We start from the raw sequence: 21,998 nt of genomic DNA, 5'->3' as shown, positions 1-21,998 counted from the left end.
TGCATGTGTCCAAAGCACCAGCTATGTCCCTGCAGGTGAGGACCTGACTGTGGCACCCCCGACGTTGACTAGCTTGATAGATCCACTGCAAAGAGAACAACAAGGAAATACTTCAGTAGCCGGAGAGAGAAACAACGATTCGACTAGTGAGAAATGGGAGCAGCCTAAACAAAAGAAGCGGAGGAGCCTAGCGTCTGTGCGCGGCACTGCAGGTCCTCATATTACTTCCCTCAAGGCAGTCGAGTTGAGAAAATATATCCACCTATGGAATATGGTCTCGGGTGCCGATGAAGTAAAAGATTATCTGCAGCAACTGTGTCAAGGTGCTGAATGCAGCGTGGAGACGCTTAAGTCCAAAGGGAATTACAAATCCTACAAATTGGGCGTCCCTGCTGTTTACTATGATAAATGTATGATGGCGGATGTATGGCCCGACAACGCGAGGGTGAAAATGTGGTTATTTCGAAGCAAGGAAGGAACCAAAGTATAGAACCCGTGACAACATAGCTAACATGCCATCGCTAAATATCTGCTATCAAAACGTTAGGGGCCTAAACACAAAATTGAACTACTTTAGGCAAAGTATACTCGCTCATGAGTCGGATATTATTGCAGTCACAGAATCATGGTTGTCTGAATCCATTGAAGACTCTGAATTGGTTGGCTGTGATTGGAGCTTGGCACGCCGGGACCGAGCCGACGGTCGTCGAGGAGGCGGTATACTAGTGGCCGCGCGACCTGGTATCACTTTACGTCGTAGACCTGACTTAGAGACCACACTTGGCGAGGATTTATGGACATCATATGAAATAGAAAATGTTACAGTTCACATGTGTGTTGTGTATATTCCGCCCAATGCCGACGAAAACGTGTATATGCGGTTCTTTCAAAGAGTCGAATCAATTATTGACTCTATAGCGGGTGTCGTTATAATAATTGGAGACCTCAACTTGAATCCCAAGTATACCCCGGCTGGTATATTAAGCTATTATGGTTATTTTACCGCGGTTTGTGAGTTGACTGAGATGAATGAGGTTTTAAATGTGTATGACGGTATGTTAGATGTGGTGCTGGTGCGTAGACGTGAGCAAGGTGTCAGCGTAACTGGAATTAATGACTCAGGACTGGTGCCACATGCAGACGCTTATCATCCGCCACTGGAAATTATTATTCCCCTAGTAGATATCACACGGAATTCGGCTAGGGTGCATCCAAGCAATGTCGACTCAAGGCTTGATTGGAATTTCTCTAAGGGTAACTACGAACTCTTTTATAAAATTATCTCAGAAGTGTCTTGGAAGGATGTCCTTGAGAGCCGTCATGTCGACACTGCTGTTGAACATTTTTACAAAATATTATACGGCATTTTTGACTACTGCATACCCAGAAAATTAAGGCAAAATACGTCTTGCAGGCGCTACCCCGTTTGGTATACTGCAGACTTAATTGCTGATATCAAACGGAAAGCGTATCTCCATCGGAAATGGAAACGTACGGGAGATAGGGCGACATATGGTGACTTTTCCAGACTGAGGGCAGACATTAAACTCAAAACCTCACTGGCTTATGCTGATTACGTCCATCGAATTCAAACCAAGATTAAGTGTGATCCTAAGTCGTTCTGGCAGCATATGAGCAATCTAAAATCCAGAGGTGGCTTTGAAACGCAGGTTACCTATGATGGGAGGGTACACGATGGGGCTGATGTAGCTGAAGCATTTGCAAAGTTCTTTTCTAGTGTGTTTCTACCTTCTGTTCCTCTTCTTAACCACGAAAAGGTCATTAGTGAAGAAAAGACACACAATGCAAATTATGTGCATATTAATAAGATATCCACGCAAGACCTAGAAGTTGCCATTTCCCATTTAAAACCGCATAGCTCTCCGGGACCTGACAGTCTGCCTGCATTTGTTATTAAAGGATGCAAAGAATGGCTTATGGGGCCCCTACTTCGCATCTTTAATCTAGTTCTCAGTACTGGAGAGTACCCCAATCAATGGAAAGTGACGCGCGTACGCCCTATACCAAAATCAAAGGATACATCCAGCGTTGAGAATTACCGGCCTATAGCAATATTGTCTTCCGTAGCTAAGCTATTTGAGTCGCTAATTAATAGACTTGTTGTCCCGCAAATTAAACCTCATCTTTGCGATTCTCAGCACGGCTTCAGGCCAAAGAGATCTGTTCAGACGAACCTCTTAACCCTGGTTGACTCCATTTCGGAGCATTTAGATAAGGGAATACAGGTAGACGTGCTGTATTTTGATTTTAAAAAAGCTTTTGATCGCGTGGATAACGACATACTGTTGAGTAAACTATGTCGCATTGGTTTTTCGCCTAGACTTCTCCGGTTGTTTGCTAGTTATCTGCGCGACAGGCAACAGTACGTGCAGCACGGATGCTTTGTTTCCCAACCCTATCACACACGTTCCGGAGTCAGCCAGGGTTCGATTCTAGGTCCGTTTCTCTTTGGGATAATGATAAACGACTTGGCTTCAGTTCCAATGTATGCTAGGTGTCTTTTATATGCTGACGACTTGAAGCTTGTTTATGGAGTGGAGCAATCGTCCGACTGTGTATCTCTACAGGATGACATTAACCGGGTCCATCGATGGAGCACTAGCAACAAGCTCCTGTTTAATCATGATAAGTGTTCCATCATGACTTTTTGCCGTGCCAACAGTCCCTTTTTAGCTGATTATATGCTTGGGTCTGAGCATATAACTCGAGTCCAGTCCATTCGCGACTTAGGAGTTATCTTTGATACGCAGCTTAACTTTCATGAGCACATAAAAGCGTTAGCGGTTAATTGCTATCGAAGACTGGGATTCGTCGTACGGAATGCTCGAGACCTTGACGATCCCATGGTTGTTAAATTAGTTTACACCGCGCTAGTTCGGAGCAAACTGGAGACTGCATCTGTCGTATGGAATCCGCATGAAGTTACTTACGCCTTACTTTTAGAAAAAATCCAGAAAGCCTTTTTGCGATTTTTATTTAAGAAGGTATATGGTTATTACCCATTTTTGTACCCATCAAAATATTTGCTTGGTGTACTAGGGTTTAACTCCTTGGAAGTGAGGCGTAACTTTGGGCTGTTGACTGCTGCCTGTTCTATTTTGCGAGGGAACTCGGATTGTCCCGAACTAGTCACACAACTTGTTCGTCTATTCGTCCCATCAATAGCTAAGGCTAGATTTAATCTCCGACCTAGAAGCCGTCAGCTTGTCGCGGTTCCTGAAACTCGCACTGTGTCCTATAGGCAATCACCGCTGGTACGCGCTCTCCTATACCTTAACGCACTCTACGTATCAGTACCGGAATGCGATGTGTTTGCTAGCAGATGGGCGGAATTGTGTGAAGTGTGTATGAGGTTCTGTGAGGCGATGGATAAAAGGAAGTCCACTGTTGTATATTAAGTTTGTAATGTTTATATATTGTACATTTTGTACTCTGTTATTATTATATAAGTGTACTATAAGTGTATAGTTGTAATGAATTCCACAGTGCTTTAGTTTACCTGTTATGCTGTGTAATTTTTGGATATTAAATAAATAAATAAATAAATAAATAAATCTTGCTTCGGCAACACGTGCAGATTTTTGTCGAATTAACAACAGATCTTATATAATTCGATTCTTTCTATAATTCGAATTGACGGCGTTGTCCCAATATGATCAAACATCGTAAATAGGTATGTCCTGTCAACGTTTTGCATCCAAAATTAAACCCTAAAAGCAATTAGTTAACATACCTTTTTAAGAGGTAAATGATTGAATTAATGTAAAAATGAGTTCTCATTGGCCTTTACATTCATTATCAATAACAGTTTACATTCAAATATGTAACATGCAAATGTAGCATGACATCGATACCAAATTAGTTTCACCCGTTCCTTATCGTTTTTCGTCGTCTTTATCAGTATTGCTCACAAATAACAATATTGTTATGAGAAACGTTCAGTTATAATTAGTGATGGGTCGTTACCGGTAATATTACTAAAACGAGTATTTTACCAGTAATGTTACTAGTAATATTACCACTTAGCGGTAATTTAGAGAAATATAGACATAAAAATAGATAAAAAATATTTCTTTTGTGTCTATTTATACAAAGGAGACATGTTGCATTGTATTATAACAAAAAATAATACCTACCTAACGTCATTTAGTACACTACCAATATTACCAGTAATATTCCCAATACTACCGAGTATTTTACCAATCTTACTGGTAATATTTCTATAGTAGTATGATATGAAAGTTGCAATGAATCATAATTTTAAGGAATAATATGGCGAAAATATAACAAAAAATTGTTAAATCAGTTTTAATTTGTTGTATTAGGGTTCCGTACCTCAAAATGGAAAAACAGAACCCTTATAGGATCACCGTCCGTCTGTCACAGACACAGCCAATTTTCTCCGAAACTACGGATTCGAATAACTTGAAATTTGATAGACGTATGTAACCTTATGACCCAAAAACGGACATGTAACTTACATTAATACATTTCTATCATAAGGGGTCACTTTAGGTAATGTAAAAATTAAAAAAATTTAAATCAAAGTTTGTATTACATATCACATCAAAGAGCTTATTATACTAGAATTATAGGCATCTCAAAATTGATTTTTTTTTAATTAATTAAGAAATGAGGCTACTCACAGATTACAAATTTAGTGCGAAAAGATTTCTTCATACTTTTACGGAAATGTACGAGCGTGAGATGCTATTTCAGCCAGTCTCAGTATAAGACGTACTGACAATGTCTGAACTAGCATGGCAAATACGAACGTTTCCGTAAAAATACGAAGGAAAAGCCTTTCGGCTTTCGCACTACATCTGTAGCAACGTGTCTGTCTGTATCTCAGAGGAAAAAATTCTATAGAGAGGACAAGCCGCGCGCGGCCTGGTCGCAGATGTAGGCCCATTGGGCCTACACCGCCGCCAGTTCGCCGTCCGCTGTCATCGAATGTACACGCGCGCTGTTCACCGACGAAAAACGAGTTTTATCAAAAATGCCGAAGTGTGCAATAATAACTTGCAAACATCGCAGTGACCTGAATAATTTCCAAGCCGATAGGATAACATTTCATAGGTAAATACTATTTATTTCACATAAAACACGAATTCAACGTAATACTCCGAGTTGTACCATGTAACCTTACGTTTGCTTGTGCTTTAAAACGTTCATTATACATTACGGCTACACAAGGAACATATTGTAAGCAGTGTAGTGTTTTGCGCCGCAATGAACGGTGTACAAAACGATTCACTCAGTGAGACATTTTTCTCGGAAACGAGGCGAGGCGTTCCCGCTATGTATCGTTGTGTGCGTGCGCGATCGCGCTCGCTTATCGTTCGCGTGTACACATACATTGAAATGATGCGCGTGTATTGAGCAATAGGAGCGTCCAGCTACAAGTGTGTGTGGATTAGGTGTGTGCGTGCATTATCTTTACAATTACTGGTGCTTTGTGTGGGTTGCGCAGACCTTGCGACAGGCGTATTCTATACAAATCGCCCGGCATGACCTATCTCCCGAAATCTGTGAACTTGACTAATATTTTTAGTAAGTACTATTTATTATTGAATATCATTTTAGGTTACTGACTCGTCTCAACAAAGTCTTTGACAATAGATGGTACTCAGGATCTGATGATGAAGTCAGATGGTAGTCATGAGTTCTCATCAACCAGGTCTTGAAACCATTTCGTGTTTGGGCTCGTTTGATTCGCCTCAACAAGATCTTTGACAAGAGGTGATGGTACCCAGGATCTGATGATGAAGCCGGAAGGTAGTCATGAGTTCTCATCAACCAGGTCTTGAAACCATTTCGTGTTTGGGCTCGTTTGATTTGCCTCAACAAGATCTTTGACAAGAGGTGATGGTACCCAGGATCTGATGATGAAGCCGGAAGGTAGTCATGAGTTCTCATCAACCAGGTCTTGAAACCATTTCGTGTTTGGGCTCGTTTGGTTCGTCTCAACAAGATCTTTGACAAGAGATGGTACCCAGGATCTGATGATGAAGCTGGAAGGTAGTCAAGAGAATTCATCAACCAGGTCTTGAAACCATTTCGTGTTTGGGCTCGTTTGGTTCGTCTCAACAAGATCTTTGACAAGAGATGGTACCCAGGATCTGATGATGAAGCTGGAAGGTAGTCAAGAGAATTCATCAACCAGGTCTTGAAACCACTCCGTGTTTGGGCTCGTTTGGTTCGTCTCAACAAGATCTTTGACAAGAGATGGTACCCAGGATCTGATGGTGAAGCCGGAAGGTAGTCAAGAGTATTCAACAACCAGGTCTTGAAACTCTTCTGTGTTTGGGCTCGTTTGATTCGTCTCAACAAGATCTTTGACAAGAGATGGTACCCAGGATCTGATGATGAAGCTGGAAGGTAGTCAAGAGTATTCAACAACCAGGTCTTGAAACTCTTCTGTATTTGGGCTCGTTTGATTCGTCTCAACAAGATCTTTGACAAGAGATGGTACCCAGGATCTGATGATGAAGCTGGAAGGTAGTCAAGAGTATTCCACGACCAGGTCTTGGTCTGTATAAACAGTTTCATTTATAATTTTTCCCAGCTACACCATATTTTTGATCACCTGTAGTATCAGGGCCGCAGAACCGGAAGGCGAAATAATAGAATTTTTCCTGCAAATATCCATATTTCCTATCACCTGTAGTACTAGGACCATAGAACCGAAAGGTGGTAAGGCAGGGTTACACAAATACACAGCCGTAGGCACACAGATTAGTTTATGTATTGTAAATATAGAAAATTAAGAGGGTAGTATTTTATTTTTGCTTAAATCTCATCTAACAAATTTTCGTTAAACTGTAAATAGTAGAAAAATGGTCCGATAATGGAGTTTCACTTCTTACTGTACATGAGAGTAAAAAAGAGAGAAAAAAATCGCCCGTCCTACTCGGACTTTGCTGGTTTTGTTTCATATTACCTGTTCTGTACACACACATAGTTAACACAAAGTTATTGGGTACCTAATGCAGACTTGCAATTGTATTACAATAGATATGTACCATAAACTGGGGTTACATTGATCAGATTCAAAGTTTAAACTTCTCTAACATCAACTTTTTTTAGTCTTTCGCTGCTAAAAATCTAGAAATACTAATAAAATAATGTACGGAGAAAAAAAACTAAAACTAGGTTTTTTTTGGTAATCGAATGTAACCCCTTACAGAAGTATTTTATCTCAAGGACACATAAAAATCTGTTCACCGGTACAAAAGTTACAACTGTTAAATGCTATTTTGGGGTTACTTTGATCAAACATATAAATTACCATCTTCGAAAAATCAACTTTATGTAAGATTGTCTCAATATTTATCACAAAAAGAGATCAAATTATCAGCGTCAATACCTAAGTACCTTGACATAATACACAATAATCAACTTTGTGTAAGCATGGTCAATGTTACCCTATGCAGGTGATCAAAGACACCCCACAAATTAAATAATTAGTAATAAAATGCCCAGTTTGAATTTTAACACGAAACTTAATACAATTACCTAAAATATTTCTAGCAAGCTCACTCAATTCACTGTGAACCTTTTACTTTAATACCCACTAAGTTAGTTTAGAAGTTATTTGAACATGGTAGATAGCGATAAACTATACTTATATTTTGACACGTGATTTGCACTGCCCACGACTATACTTTTTCGCTGCGTTAGAGCAACTAATGGAAGTAACTATCGATAGTGCCAACGCCGTTAAAAAAATGGACAGATGCGTTGGGATATGTAGAATTTTACGTTAAAAAACGAAGTTTTTATCAATGTAACCCCAAGTATCAAAGTAACCCCAGTTTACGGTAATTATCTAATTACGTTTATATCGTCGAGTACAATTTTTGTCAAAATAAATTAATTTGGGTAGGTTCCTTTCTAACCAAAGCTGTCAATTTCCTACTATTTAGCCTGATGTGTGCAAAGTTATAAGTTTAATAAAATAGTTTTATATTTTATGGAACAGGGACAAAATATTCAAATATTAGATATATCTGCTGCATGATACCACAAAATTATACGAAGTATATTTGCAGTTGGTGACAATGTAGGAAAGGAATGTTTCCAGTAAGACTGGTAATTTACTCGGTATTTTTGGGAATATTACTAGTAAGATTGGTAATTTACTCCCCGAGGCACTCTACGGGTTTTTTTAAGTTTTATGGTGGCGACTTAGTAATGCATAATTAAAAAAATAACCATCGCGTCTCATAAAAATCGAAAATTTTGTATATTACCGGGATTTGGTAATATTACCGGTAAGATTGGTATTTTACTGGTAATATTCCCAAATGGAAAAATACTGGTAACGAGTATTTTACCGACGACCCATCACTAGTTATAATATTGATTTGACGCTAACGAAACGTTATTCGTGAAGACAAAAATATGTGTTTCAATAGTAAAGTAGTATTAGTGACTGGCGCAAGCTCTGGCATCGGCGCAGCGGCGGCGTTTTGCTGTTCGCCAAGGAAGGCGCGGACGTGGCTCTCGTCGCGAGGAACGCGGCAAAGCTCGCAGACGTTGCCAAGCAAATAGAAGTGATTGCCAAGAAACCACTGATCATCCAAGCTGATATTTCAAATGAAACGGAAGCTAGCACAGTCGTCTCAAAAACGGTTGACCACTTTGGAAAATTAGATGTACTCGTCAATAACGCTGGAATAGAAGTAGCGGGATCCATCTTGAACGGTAAAGCTTTAGAAGCGTACGATGAAGTTATGAAATTAAATGTTAGAGCAGTAATCCACCTGACTACTTTAGCCGCCCCTTTCCTCGCTAAGACTAATATTGTCAACGTTTCAAGTATAGCATCAACACTCACGAGCAAATCACCCACGGGCCTGCCATATTTCGTATCAAAGGCGGCGTTGGACCATTTTACTCGGTGTGTAGCATTGGAACTAGCTTCTATCGGAGTCAGAGTAAACAGCGTAAATCCTGGACCGGTCGACAATGAATTTGCTAGTAACAATAATCTTGGAGACGCCAGTGCTATTAATGAGGAAAGAGCGAAAATCGCTCCCCTCGGGTTTCTGGCCAAGAGCGAGGAGATTGCTGATGTGATAGTGTTCCTAGCTAGCGAGAAGGCTAGAAGCGTTACTGGTTCTACCTACGCCATTGACAACGGGTTTCTTTTGAAGGGGTAACATTAATACCCTTTTCCTGAAGAAAGTGTGCTCAATATCTTTATTATTTTTTAAAAATTGAATAAATCATAGAATAATGTTAAACTAGAATAAACAGCTTGTTTTATTGAGCGTGATTGAGTTTTATCGAGATCATGCATTAATCTTAATAGAATAAGATGTAGTAGTATAAGTAACTATATAAAACAGGGGGCATCTTACACAACCTTGCCAAGAGCTTTAAGTAAACATAGTTTGTACTTTGGGTAAGAATTACACGACGATATACATACATTCTTATCTGAATAATACTGTTCAGCTACAAAAATATGCGATAAGGTTACAAATCTCAATATTCAAGATGATTTTGTAAGAGGTTTGTGACAAGAAAGCAAAATAAATTACATAGACATCATAAAGTGAGTACCTATGACATAACATCAAACAGATATGATAAGGTTTGCATAATCTAAAAATTATCTTGGTATATAAATAATGTAACAGCTATAACCAATTGAAACAATAGATACTTGTTGCATAAGAGAGGTTATAGAGATATTTTGAAAGAGTGTCAATGGGTGACATTTGTTTTTATCTCAAATCTTATCATTGTGCAATTTGTGCAGTAAACAAAGACTTGTGGCTAATTATAATTTGTTCCTATCCAATTATGTCGAGAGAAAATGTTGCTAGTTGATTATGAAAGTCAGAGATTTTCAAGTTAAGTTCTCGAATAAACTGTAGACCGCTAAATAGCATAGAAAGAATAGTCAAGTAAAATATTCTTTATTCAAGTAAGGGTACAATAAGCACTTTTAAATCGTCAACAATGTACAATTATTATCATCTTATTCTAAATATCAGAGCAATTTATTGGTGCAATGAAAAATATTGTTTTAAAACTACATAAAATAATGTCAATATTGCCAATCTTAATAATAATTAATAATAATTACTAATTACTTCATAATAAGATCGTCAAACTGTATACAATTGTATAAAAATTTATTAGTCTAGAAACTTCTAGAATAAATTCTAAATGTCAAAAAATAATTAAAACATATTAGGATGATTAACATTCGTGTCTTCTTAAGGATACCGATATAAAAATTAAATAAATGAACATAAAATAAACGATATACTCGTTTATTTTATGTTCATTTATTTGGCTGTTAACGAAGTACGAATTACTAAAGTATCTCCAACTACTACATATTCAGACTTGCCTATTTAAAGATTTGTACACTCACTGTCACGTCTAGAATTGCAAGTTCCAATCTAAAGCAAACCCTATTGCGATGGGTTACGACACTAGATAATGATCGAGTGTCACAGTTATCAGTAGGATTCGTTGCTCATTAGCAGCCAGTGTGTCAAGGCGAGTGGGCACGTCACTAATGCAGATTTGCTCCTTTTACGACTGAGTGCGATGAACTTTTGACAGCTCTTTTTAGGCCTGACATAACGGTTTTTTTTATCTATACCTATTTGAATAACATACCTGCCTACTTCCAAGTAGTGGATCGAGACATATGTATATAGCCCTTTCATACCAAAAAATCGAAATTTGCTAACTTAATTTCGAATTTTAATGACATTGTGTTAAAATTGACATTTATACGTTAACTGATCGCATCAGCTCGAGTGTAGCTTACCTGAAACAAAAAAATACATACCTTTAAAAAGTGTACAAGAAGCAATCATAAAAAAATCTCATTATTATATCTTTGATTTTAACTTTGAATAAGAAACGAATATGATCAGGTAAGGAATATTTATTTGAACTACGAAAAATACATAGTAACTACGACTTCTTTATGTCGGTAATGAAGTTTATTAATTCCAATAAGGTCTAGTTACCCTTCGGGTTGGAAGGTCAGATGGCAGTCGCTTTCGTAAAACTAGTGCCTACGCCAAATCTTGGGATTAGTTGTCAAAGCGGACCCCAGGCTCCCATGAGCCGTGGCAAATGCCGGGATAACGCAAGGAGGATGATGATGAAGTTTATTAAATCTCAATTTGGAATTTCTGCCAGAAATTGTAGACATTGTAGTTCTCATCATTGGCAGTAAAACACACTAAACCGTTATTAAGTTTCTAAAAAAAGTTCTCATTTTGTAATGTATTTTACAGAATACCGCGGAGTCCGCGGTATTCTGTAAAAGGCGCGGACCTCCTAATAATGTTACACGGGGCAGTAATGAAGGAAACTTTTTTGTTTGCCAATGCCCAGGCCAACGCCAATATTGGCGGCCGGCTGCCGAAGTGTGTCTAACACATACATATATGTATTAGCCATTCGCCTATTTGATCGCTAAACTACTTCACTGTATTGATTAATCTGCTTTATAAATATTAAAGTAAATTTAAGGCAAGAATTCTTAGATATAATTTATTTTTGAATAGTTCTTAAAAATCTAAATCTTATAAAAGGATTATTAATATTGACGTCAAATGGATTTAATTATTTCTAATAAAAAATCTTATCTCTAGTTTGTTATGGTTACTAATCTAATTAATCAAGAACCAACTTTGCAAAAATACCTAAATGTCAAACGAATCGACGATGACAGTTTATAATATAAAATATATTATATTTTGTACTCATCGTCACTATACGCTTTTATTTTGTTTTTGTATTAAGAAAAGCAAGCAATAATAAACCAAGAAAATTATACATACCTACATATGTTTTGTAACATTTACGCGTGTTTAATGGTTAAGTGTACTAGATATGGATTTGATAAGTAAGTTATGGCATAAGAAAGACATGCATAATATTTCACCTGAAATTTTCATACGTACGAGTATATAAGGACAGTCTATAAGGCATCCGACAAATAACTAGGTAAGTAGGTAATTAAAATTCTATTATTAATGATTCAAGTTTACTAACTTCGCCGTGAAATATTTGCGTTCGGACATTTTTAATTTGCCCTTTTCAGGCGCGCCGTCCGGCGAATAACCGGAAATGAAGCATATCCTTCCTGCCGGCTCCGTGAAAAGTTTGCTTGCAATTTAATATAATTATCTCCATTTAGAAAGCAAATTTTACACACTTTTGGTGTTATAAAATTAAGGTTGTTGAGATTTAAAATTTATACTAATTTAAATGTCTAGCTTATATCTGAAGTCCGAGTAGGTATATCAAGAAAAACTTAATAAGGTAGTATACAATACGCGTAGGTATTGAAATAAAAACATCAATTATCGGCAAGTTGAAATGTAGAAATAATTGCCTATTTTTGAATTGATGCCATACGACTAAATAAATAATTAACATAGGTACTACCTATAGCCACATTTATTGATAAATGTAAGTTTCTAATGCTTAGCTAAAGTTATTCTCTTTAGATTATTTTCCTAACGTTTTAAAATCTACAACTTATTGCTACGGAGGAGCGGAGCTTTACGAACATTTATTATTGCAATAAATATTTTTCATTATTAATTTCATTTTCATGAGACCCAAGCAACTTTTCTATGGGGAAAACTTTATTTATATTTATGAAAACTAGTGATACAAGAATAAACAGATTATAAAAACAAAACAAATAATTCACATCTTCGAATTCATTAGTTGAAATTGGAGCAAGAAGCAACTTTTCTATTGTTTACAGGAAATCATTTTATTATTAGTTTCGCGTAGGTATCCACACTATTTTGCCTGAGTTGCCTGTAGTTAATACTCTCTATACTCACCACAATGTTTATGTTCCATCGGCCTGGGAATGGAATCGACAACTTGCAAACCTTATTAAGATAGTTGTTCAATTAGTTTATATTTGGTACAGTTTTGTAATCCATCCTCATTATCACGTCACGTTGTTAAATCTGTTGTCTTGTGTCAATTGTCATCTTTAGTTCATGTAACGTCCGTTGGCGCTAGTACACGAGCGTTTAATGTCACGCCACGCTATATCCGACCGGACTGATTCAGGTTCGGTCGCTATCAAAACATAAAGTCCGTCTAGCCATGTTTTTATTCTTGTCATGTTTTTTATTTTTAAATTATGCTTTTTTTGTTCCTTTTGTTTCTTCTTTTGTATGTTATGTTACCTTCCGTGATTTTTCTCACTTAATGGTCTCACCGGAAGACCAGCGCTGGAAGTCGCCAGCAATATGCTGAGGTGAAGCCATTTCGTGGCACTTTATTACTATTTTATGTCAGTGTAAAATTGTTTATTATCTGTGTGCTTTCGAATAAAAATATTCTATTCTATTCTATTTATTCTATTCTATTCTATAAAGTAAAGACTCTAATACAATCCACTGATTAAATTCCCTGGGCATCTTCAGCTGTTATAAAGCGACGTGACAGTTCGTTGTGTTATTAAATGACTCGCGGCTAGCAAGAAACGCTCATTCATGTCACGCTGCTAGGGGTTGGCCCAGTGAGAGCGGAAGCTCAAGCGGGATACTTAGCGTAGCGGAGTGATTAAACTTTGATGAGCAGTCCGGTGATCGACTTACGGCTAACATGAAACGTGTTAGGTACTACTTTGTTCGGTACTTGTAAGACTAGAGCACGACAAAATTTAAAATACAAGTTATCAGAGTAAGTCGTTGATCAAAAATAATAGTCAGTGTGCTCTCGCTTGCCTCCTGCGCTGAGGAGAAAAGTCTCTAGTTTAACTTATTGCTCCTGTTACACTTTTACAAATTAAGTAGTTGAAAGAAACCGATATTGTGATAAGTAATGCAGTAACAACTTGCCAGCCCTTCGCCCAATTTACCAACCCAAATCTCACACATAATCTTGAAACCAAATAAAAATAGTTAGGCATAACCGCTCACATTGAGGACTCATCCATTCATAACTTCTGTGGCACTTTTTACAGTCCGGGATATATGTAATGGTTTCTTGCGACGAACTTTATTCTTTGAACGCACCGTCTTCCGCTGCGAGCGACTTTTTTAATTGACTAAAGATTTCAAGCTGAGAAAATACGAGAAAACCTACGCAGTCCAATTTTTTCTGATGACGTTCATTAGACGTACGTCGTTATCTTCCATTATTTCGAAGTATTACGGACAGTTTTCAGATGACTGGATAAAGGCAGGATGGCTCTTTTTTTGTGGTCTAGAGTAACGTACATCTTCAAGTCAATGTATTAAGGGTTATTCTCATTTGTAGAAGGAGCCGAGAGGCTGGGAACAGGGCGCTGGTAATGAAAGTAACGGTGGGTGATTGAGTGTTCCGCTCAGCTTGACGGTAATAGTTCGCATGCCGATCTCGTAGTTATTTACACCAAATAACTTAGTAGAACAACATAATTATGTTAGAGGAGTTTATTTAGTTGTTATTGCAGTTGCGAGTTGTTTGTTTAACAAAATATTGGAAATTGGAAATTGTATTAAAATTCTAATTTTCTAAACTCTAAGTTGAGTAAGACTGTCTTGATAAGGGTATGATATACAGACATTAAACTTATTTAGGTATATACTCATAAATTAATTCGTAGGGCACGACTCTTAAGAATGCCAAAGAAATGCTGAAATTTCGTTACAAAAATAGAAGAGGAAAATTATAGGAACTATCTACATTACATTACCTACATATTTTCTATTCCTGTTTTTCGCAACAGGCCATTATCGTTTAATTTATAAAGATAATTAATGAAAACTTAGAAATACATATAAATATATTTTAAATATGCCCGCATCGTAGATAGTGATCGGTAGCTGTCTGTGAATGGTGTCACAGGATTCAATCTGTCCTTAATGTAAGTGCGCCACTGTGGCAACAATGGGCAGTTCCAGCTTCCGCTGATCGGCGCGCGCGCACGATTCGATCGCTCAGCGGTTGATTGTCTCCTTGTTTACTGAACAAGGGGCCACCGTTGAGACATTTACGAGGTAATGCCATGAATTTCATTTAATAAGTAGGTATAATGTGACTGCCGAGAATGAAATAAAAAAGACAAATTACACTAAATACTAGGAACAAAGTGTAACTGGGTAACTGAGAAGTGGATACCGTATTATGTATAATAAAATCATTTCTTATAGATAGCCTGATTAAGTAGTTATGTCTGGTAAATTAAAAATCGAAATAAGATGTCATATATTAAAGAGAAAATGACGTACACCACCAGTGGCGAAGGCGGGATTCAAACCGGCGTCTTTAGAAATCCGGGCTAACGCCATGAACCCCTAGGCCACCCCGTCACGGCGGAAGCTGTCGAAATTTCGCTTCTATATGCCATCTAAGACTAGGCATCTTATGCCATGTAAGACTAGGCATCTTTGACCAACTCTAAGGGCAAGCAAGTAACGGAATAATGGGTTAATTTATATATAGTAGTGTGACTACTTAAAAACATAAACAAAATATTTGTTAAAAATAATTTGATTTGTTCCCATATATTGCGTATTTCTGGTAAAGTTTCTGCTCTTTAACTTTACCAAGCAGTTCCTCGCTTATAACTTGGGTTCGGACAAATCGGACACATGGACAAACCACATGCAGTGCTGCGGTTATCCTAATGGGCAGTAATAACTTCCGGACCGAGTGGAAACTTGTACCGTCTTGTTATGAACTCTGCTTAGCTTTATTAAAATATGGTTATAGTAAAGATAAAATTACCTATAGATAATTAATTTGAAAATATCATAAACTTAAGAAGAAGAATCTATACTAATATTATAAATGGGAAAGTGTGCGTGTCCGGTTTTCACGGCAAAACGGTGCGACGAATTGACGTGATTTTTTTAAGTGGTGATAATTGTAGGGATGGAGAAGTGAGAGAATGACATAGGCCACTTTTTGTCTCTCTCCCGACTTCCCTGAAAGGAGGGGGGGGGGGGGGAGTTTGTATGGAGCATTCCGCAATTTTCGAATTTAACGCGAGCGAAGCCGCGGGCAAAAGCTAGTGTTTTATTAAATAATAAATAGTGTCAACTACGAACACCATACGTTCAAATTATTTACATTTAGAGCAGTGTCGAATTGCTATAGAACTTCAGTACAATTTTATAAATTGTGCTTACCTGCTCATATTTTCTAATTAAAGGTAAATACGTTATGACAAAACCTACTTAAGAGGATACGGTAGCGAAAATGCTGAAATGGAAAGAAGCCCCCCTTTCAACTTGGAAATTTTAGTTAAATACACAAGTTATTAACTAGATTTATCGAAAAAAAATTGTCCATTAAGAACAACTCAGTCAAAAGTTATTTCAAAAAAATCTTTAAAATCGAGGTTCCGCTCTCGACTCTTTCCTCCTTCAAAACTTAATCAATCGGAACGAAATTTGAGAATCTGAATAACAATGAAATAATCTATGTCGGACCGTTTAGCTTTTTTGGTTAATTGTTACCAATCCTGAGTATCACACCTTTTTTTGCGCCACAATGAAAAAGGCCGTTTTTGGAAATTTTTGATTGGCTCTAGAATCTTTAAAAAGCAGAATATAAAAAAAATCAAAACGGACCGACACAGATAAAAATGATAACAATCTGTGTTGAAAAAATCATAGCTCTATCTTCTAAAACCAGGGAGGAAATAGTCGAGAGCATTTGTATGGAGAATTGACCCCTACCGTATCGTCTTAATGATCAAGGATCGTAGAAATACCTATCTTCTGGTTACTCAAAATATATAAATGCCAGTTAAATATATAATTAAATAGATCAGTGGCCTAACCACAGTAATTCTTGGTATGCCCGTGCTATGCCCACAGGACAACTTTATACTCGTAATTTGGTTATATGTTTAAATAAATGAAAACCGCATTCGTACAAGTAAGCACTACGTAAAAAAATTATAACTAATAGTTAATAAAATATTTAATAAACACCAGGTAATAAAATATGTCTAAACAAACTAAATACCAACATTTACTCATAACGAATTTCATAAACTAAGACGTCACTGAAACCAATTTTAATATTATTTCATTCTAGCTTTTCTAGGCAAATTGCTTCACCCCACGCACTCAGTTCTTATCGAATATTCGATTAATTGGATGATTTAGAAAAACAGAAAAACGTTCGATTATCATTTTTTTTTATATGAAAACGTTACCCCAATCTACTTTCATTACTGATAATAGCTAACGTGAAGTTATCTGTAAAACCGTACTTAATAAGGGAGATTTATACCTAGATTTCCTGGTCCCTTGTTGTTTTGAAATTGAAATTTAGCGCCTTACTCCGAATTTAGCTGTTACCAGTTCCATAGCAATTTAGTACGCCAGAACTCCCTCCACTTCACTAATAAATATAAGGTATTTTCCTTTTTAAGTCCTTAGTTACATGCATACACAAAAGTCGGTCTAATTACTACTTATACTTCGAAATCCTAGTCGATCTACTGATCAGCTTGGAAACTAAAACCCATCAAATCGCTGCCGAGCAATTTGAAGCGTTTTGGATTTGAATTTTTAAATAAGTTCGCCTTTGTGCCTCCTCCTTCTTCATTCTTTTAAATTTGATGTCTTGTATATTTTGTGTTGGTAGCACAATAAAGAATTTACTTACTTGCTTATTTGTCACCTATCCCCTTCCATTGGTACTTTGGTACCAGCCACTGTGCAACTAAAGTCTATAATGATCCACACCTGCAGGGTTAGCACATGATTGCCGCGAGAGTATGTCGCCGCGAGATAGACTACCCGTCCTTACGTCATTCATACAGTTAGAAGAAGACGTGTCATCTATCTCGCGGCGACATACTCTCGCGGCAATCATATGCTAGGCCTACTGGATAGGAAGTGTCTTCGACTAACTGATCTTCTCTTTTTTTATTATTCTGTTTTGTACGAGTACCTATATCTTTGCTCATTCCTGTTCTAATACCCTAACCAGGACGCTTTTGTTTAGAGCCTACGAAGAGAGTTTTCAACTTTTTATATTAAGTATCCGATCCGGTCCAAGATGGCATCTGGTACGGGCGCAGGCATTTATGCAAATGACTACAGTGGTAGTATCAGCAAGGGCAAGTATGCCACTGTTTTCCAAGCCGAGACATATGCAATAATTGCCTGTGTACATGAGAATATAGTTAGACAAACCCAAGGGAAGAATATCTATATACTCAGCGACCGCCAGGCGGCACTCAAAGCCTTCACATCGCCCAGAGTTGACTCTAGACTGGTATTAAACGGCATTCAAGCTCTTAACAAGCTTGGAAGGCAAAACAGGGTGCAACTGGTATGGATACCAGGGCACGAAGGCTTCACTGGCAATGAAAATGCTGATGAACTTGCCAAGGCCGGATCTGAAGACAACTTCATAGGTCCGGAACCTTTTGTGGGCCTTTCACAAGGAACCATTAAAACGGCTATCTATCTAATCACCAAAAAGAGTGGGATGCCCTGGTAGGCCTGAAGCATTCAAAGCTCTTTATGCGGAGGGTAGACTCTGGGTGGAGCAAAAAGCTAGGAAAGCTAAACAACAGACAACTCCAAATTATAACGGAGGTCACAGGCCATTACGGCATCAAAAGAATTTTGGCCAAAATGGGACACGCTGACAACACTGACTGTCACATGTCTGGCGAAGAGGAAGAGACCGTCAGACATCTAATGTGTGAATGTCACGCCCTCGCCAGACAAAGAATGAAGAACTTTGGAGCAGGCTACCTAGTACCAAAGGACTTCAGAGAGCTACCCATGAGCGTCATCATCCGATACGTGTGGAGATGGTCGAGAAGCTCCTGAATAGCTGCCTTCAGATCTTAGGATCGAAGGGGGTAATTGCACAAAAGATCCCGATGGGTCGAAATGTATCCGGAAGGACCCTCGCAGATTTAAGATAAGTATTCGATCCGATAAGGACTGACTCCTATACATTCTCGAAATCATTCAAGGCGCCATCTTTGATTTTTGCCTTTGACATCCTTCCTACATCCGATATCGGATCGGATAATATGACAACGCTGTATACTATAACCATCATCATATCCAATGATGTTGTTTCACGTTCCACTCTACACAAGCCATCCTCTCTACCATCCATTTCCAAGGTAAAGGTGTTGTCAGAAAAACTTCTCTTTATACCTAACACCTAACTAATCACTACTACTGTCTTATATCAACAGCTCACTATCTGATTGCAAGATTCTAGTCAATAGAACTAAAGATAGAGAGTTAGGTGTGTTTTAATTTCTACAGTTTGCTGATTTACGCAAAAAATAAATAAAATAATTATGTAGGTAAATTTCGCATTATGGCACTCATCTATCTCAGCCGTTATCAATTCCACGCTTATACGCACCTGGACCATTAATTTTGTTCCATTTCATAAATTATCCGAAATTATCCGATTATTCGAATATTCGAATAATAAAAATTGTATTATCCGAATTATTCGAATATTAAAAACCCGTCGGATAATGCAAACTCTACTCACCATCCCCAATGGCGCATTGCGCGTGTTTTTATATTTGAACGATGTAATAACTTGTGTCGTTTCATAAATAACTGACCTACCGCTGTCAAGCGCGAGTTGATTATAAAAGCCGTTGGCGGCTAACGACAGGATATCACGTCAAGGGTTGACCGTTTACGGCCGCTGGCCCATACAAAACAATGTACTTAAATAACATTGTTCACTTTTGAACAAGCTTTTAGAAACAACATCAGGCCCCGTAGCCGAATGGCATTTCTACGACGCGAAACGAAAACGAAACGCCGCGAAAGGTAGTCTGGCTCTGTCGCGCCAATACGCAAGAGCGATAGAGATAGATATCTATGTGCGTTTCGTTTCGTGAGCGTTTCATGAGCGTTTGTGCCATTCGGCTACGCAAGTACGCACCCTGAACAGAACAGGGTACAAAGCCACAAACGCTCACAATATATAATAGTACATTACGATACAAGTGCGAAAAAAAGGAAGTTCGAAACGAGTGGCGATAAATTAAAACACGACCGAAGGGAGTGTTTTAAATCGACACAAGTTACGAATTTCCTTTTCGCACGTGTATCGTACGACGTTTTTAACTGAAAATGTACTTTTCAGTACAGATGGTGCTTTTTTTACGCACTAGTGCGAGAAGTGGTTCATTATATGGCAGGTCGAAACTTCGGAGGCTCATCTGTACTGAAAAAGTCGTACGATACACGTGCGAAAAGGAAATTCGTAACTCGTGTCGATTTAAAACACTCCCTTCGGTCGTGTTTTAATTTATCGCCACTCGTTTCGAACTTCCTTTTTTACGCACTTGTATCGTAATGTACTATTTCAGTACAGATGGTGTTTTTTTACGCACTAGTGCGAGAAGTGGTTCATTATATGCCAGGTCGAAACTTTGGTGGCTCACCTGTACTGAAAAACGTCGTACGATACACGTGCGAAAAGGAACTTCCTTTTTTACGCACTTGTATCGTAATGTACTATTACGATACAAGTGTGGAAAAAAGGAAGTTTTAAATCGACACGAGTAACGAATTTCCTTTTCGCACGTGTATCGTACGACGTATTTCAGTACAGATGGCCATCTGAAGTTTCGACCTGACAAGAAATAAACCACTTTTCGCACTAGGGCGTAAAAAAACACCAAATTAAAAATATCGTAGCTAGTTATTATCGTTATTCCGTATTGCCGCGCGACAGAGCCAGGCTGCGTTTCGTTCGATCGGAGTCAACACGATTGTCAATTCGGCAAGGCCGGCTGAACAGAAATATCCTTTAAATTGTTTGACTGCGATCGCGTTCCTTTTTTTTTGCCTATTTACGGTTGACAATAACTAATTTGATGATTAATTAAGATGAGCCCCCTGCGTGCTTCAAGTTATTCAAACTAAAATACGTAGAAATGCTAAGCCAAACGGGGCCGGAAACCTTCAGACAGTTTATCACATATTGTTTCACTCACTTCACTCACGTGATAAATAAATAATTATCCAATTGTTAAATAATTGCACGTTCCTAGTTCTAGAATTCGGATGTTGTGTATTTTCCTAATATCGATGAAGTGTAACTTTTTGCTGCACTTGCGATGCTTTTAACACTATAATTTTGCTCATGCATGCATTATCAATAGTTTGTGTGGCAGCCGGGACATCCAATCACAGTTTTAAGGTGGCCCCACGCACTAAAACCGTATGACGCTATGGCTCGTTTATGGGCCATAAAGGCCCAGTGTGCGGATGCCCTTATACAACGGATTTTCTATCGATATTAAACCGTCCTTTGTTTTTTATGGAGTGGAAAGTCTGGGTACCTACTTACTATTTCTTTATGGAACTGGGTAGGTACGAACTTATTATAAATGCTGTCTAGTCACCACTAGAAGCATCAAAACTTACTAAACGAGCGGTACGTCCGCTGTCGAGGAGGTATCTCTAGTAATTTTCTATAATTTTATGATTTCTTTGCTATTCACTATGATTATTATTCAGTATGATTTCAGGACATCAAATTGTCATTAATATATAAAGGTATTGATGATATTAGAATAGAATCAGTCAGTTTTATTCGTAAACACAAGCAGACAATAAAAAATATTTATGAATTACATAGAAGAATAAAATGCCACGAAATAGCCTCACCTCAGCATCTTGCTGGCAACTTCCAGCGCTGGTCTTCCGGTGTTTTATACGAGTATTTTTGCAGATTTTGTAGTAAATTATTATAATTGATTATCTATACATATATGTATGTAGTTGTGGTAAATTTCTAATGTATATCTGTTGTTACCGGAAATTGTTGGTACACGCAACGAAAGAACTTACATATAGAGGTTCTGTACCAGATAAACGTTTTCCTGTACATTGAATTTAACTTTAAGTACTGCAGGCAGGCAAGCATGGTCGCGCGATAAATGATAAAACATGAGGCTGTTCCTATCGCACTATTTGTAAGTGCAGTAGGGACGGCCTTAT

The 21,998-nt window shown here is 37.8% G+C and overlaps 1 protein-coding gene and 1 pseudogene across 2 annotated transcripts in view; one reads left to right on the top strand and one right to left on the bottom strand.

Annotated features, from left to right (window-relative positions):
* The window catches only part of LOC125230139 (rho GTPase-activating protein 7), a 311,981-nt gene that overhangs the window by 203,097 nt on the left and 86,886 nt on the right, over positions 1–21,998 (bottom strand). The window lies entirely within an intron of this gene.
* LOC125230162 lies at positions 3,601–9,367 on the top strand (annotated as a pseudogene).

The sequence above is a fragment of the Leguminivora glycinivorella genome, chromosome 1 (genome assembly GCF_023078275.1).
Source record: "Leguminivora glycinivorella isolate SPB_JAAS2020 chromosome 1, LegGlyc_1.1, whole genome shotgun sequence".
NCBI classification, from domain to species: Eukaryota; Metazoa; Arthropoda; class Insecta; order Lepidoptera; family Tortricidae; genus Leguminivora; species Leguminivora glycinivorella.
The sequence above is the reverse complement of the archived record's forward strand: the minus strand, read 5'-3'. Positions and strand labels throughout refer to the sequence as shown.